The sequence below is a fragment of the Pygoscelis adeliae genome, unplaced genomic scaffold (genome assembly GCF_000699105.1).
Source record: "Pygoscelis adeliae isolate BGI_AS28 unplaced genomic scaffold, ASM69910v1 Scaffold838, whole genome shotgun sequence".
NCBI classification, from domain to species: Eukaryota; Metazoa; Chordata; class Aves; order Sphenisciformes; family Spheniscidae; genus Pygoscelis; species Pygoscelis adeliae.
This window is the reverse complement of record NW_008825277.1, coordinates 3,771-6,530: the sequence shown is the minus strand read 5'-3', so window position 1 is coordinate 6,530 and position 2,760 is coordinate 3,771.

Sequence of the window (2,760 nt, the reverse complement as noted above, 5' to 3'; positions counted from 1 at the left end):
CCTGTGGCAGGGGAAACTGGGGGGAAATCCACTCGTGGCCGCAGCACAAGGAGGTGAAATGAAGCCCTGGCAATTTGTGGAAAGACTAATCCAGCAGCTGGGAGAGATTCAGTGCCTGGGAGGAGCCCCCATAATTAAACCAGATGCGCAGCAAGTGCTGCGGTGTGACCTCTGGGTTTTGTTGCCTGCCTTTGAAGGTGCCTGCTAAGTTTTTCATGTTCAATTACGTGGTTAACATGCTAATCCTTTTCTCTGAGCTCTGTGGGCACAGCACAAGCACCTCATCTGGAAACCAATTTCCCTTCTCTGTAGCGCTCTCCGCCGTGGGCTGGCACTGCTGACTCCAGCTGGGCTCGGCTTCGGGAGGGTTTGCCGCTTAGGCTGTGGTAGAAGATGAAAAAACCCACTTCTTCCTCGCATCCTCCGGTGTCGGAAGGCTCCCAGGACAGGCTGCTGCTCTAAAACACAATCGGGTCTTTCATTCCAGTTGCTTTCTTCTTGCACAGCCGTGCTTATTTACTGTGCTTTAAGCCCTTTGAAGTATTTGGGCAAGGAACAGATCGCCGTGCCCGTTCCCAGACAAGCGGCTTTGTCCTTGAGCAGCGCTCTGGTCCTTCGACGGACAGGCTTGGCCTTTCCCTGCCGGGCTTTCGGGCGGCTCTCGGCGTTTCATCGGACGCAGCGTTCCTCTGGGGTTCGAGCTGGCTCCTGGGGGCCAGCGCTCTTGGTGCCCGTGGGAATCGGTGCGGACGTCGGTGGTGGGGTGAGCTGCTGCTGACGGCGCTCTTGCCGGCTCCTCTCCTGGCTGATCCTGGTTGTGGTGCAGCGTTGCCCTCAACTCGGGCAATGCAGGATTTTTTCCTATCGTTGAGGCACCGGGGGTTCGGATAAGCTACTTCAAGTCTGCTTATTTATCACCAGTACCCTGGCCTGGGCTTCCTCCGTCACTGGGCCGCGAACGGTCACGTTCTGCCACGTGTCCTGCGGACGCGGCATCATCTCCTTTGGGTTGAGGCAATGAGCAGCTCCTGGCTGCCAAGCGCGGAGGGGCGAGCGAGGCAGAGCAGAGTGGACTTCTGCGGGCTTGTCTTCACTCCTCTCGCCTTCAAGACATGCTGTGGGTCTGTCCTCTACAGCGGTGTAAGGACACTGGTGAGTTAGCGATAGGCACTGCCATCCAAGTCTCTCGTGATGCTGATACGAAGCTGCTGTGCCACCGGCAAATGTCATGAGGCTACTTAATCAGCGGGACAGGCTGAAGGTTTTCGGGAGGCTGCGTCGGGGCAGACAGCTTCTCTGCCCATTTGCCAGCTGCGCCCCGCTAGCATCTTGCTAGGGATCACTGAAACGTGTCCCTCGGGGATTTCAGCAAATCTTTTGGGGTCTCTTTGTCATCTCCTGGGGACTCCCTTCCTCGCCTCTCCCCTTCTGGGGCCTGCAGACTCCCCTGCATGAAACGGGTCCGCTTTGCTCCAGTTGTTTGCCGGGGAGACGGAGAACAATGGCCATTTCAGGGAAGGAGGATGTTATTGTGCCTCTGGAGCTTCATCCCGCGGAGGGAGGGGACCGGCAAAAGACATACTGCTGCCCTGGGAAGGGCAGGAGGGAGCCTGGGTGGCGCGGGAGCAGGCTGAGCTGCACGCAGGCGGGTCCATCTTTTCCTGTGGGTCCTTTGACAGCCCGGACACGGATGAGGTGCTCTTTAGTCTCATGCAGAACTGCAGCGTTGCCGTGGCATCGCTGTATAATCCCCTCCCATCAGGAGAGGGGAAGGCTGCATGCTGCAGAGCGGGCACGCGACCGGCGAGGGACTTCCCAGGAGGAGCAGCACCGGCGTTTCCCATCCCCTCGGGAGCCGCAAGGATAGAGAGAAAGGAAGAGCGAGGATGCTGGCTTCTCACCCTGCCTGGCACCTGGCCGGGATGCGGGCGAGAGCCGGGAGGCACCCGGTGAGCAGAGCAGCTCTGGACACCTGCAGGCACACGTTTTCCGAGTGCGGGAGGAGACGGAGGCGCATCCCGCATGGGTCTTGCCTGTGTGTGCAAGGCCGTGTCCCTGCTAGCTTCCTTTTCTCTCTGCCCTGCTTCTCCTCGGAGCTGGGAAGTGAAACTCCCTGGCAGCTAAACTGGGACACGGCAGCCTCCTTTCCTTGTTTACAAGGAGCGAAAGGAAACGAGGAAGCGTCAGGCCTATCAGCTATTTTTGTGGCAGCCTTTGAAAAGCATTTCCTTCAAATGGAGCATCATCTTCCCTCTATTAAAGGCGCTCATCAAAGCGTTGGAGGCCGGGGGAAAGTTGTGCTTAGGAGAGAATAAACGGCAGCGTGGGAGTAAGAGAAACAGCGAGGGGTGGGGAGGGAAAAATGAGAAGGTTTTGGTTTCAAAAGTAAATGTGGGAATTGAAAGGTCCACCTGGCCAGTGGGGACCGGGGAGTGGGCCGGGATGGAGAAGGACGTGGAGGGGAACAAAGAGGATTTACTGTATGCAGCGCCGGGTGACGATTTAGCAGGGACGGTAGATCTCCCTCCCAGCGGCAGGGAGACGTCCCCGGCATTGCATGGGGTGAGGCAATGCCGCTGGGGGTGGCACGGGTCACCCTCTCCTCCAGCCTGGCTGGGCTGCAGGATAAACAAGAAAACGGCAGGGAAGTGAGAAGTTTTAAACCTCTCCCCGTTCCTCGGGACCCCGGGGGGGGATGGGAGAAGGTTGATGTGATTTGCAGCCCCCTTCTCCTGCCCGGTGCGTGGGGAAGGGCACCGG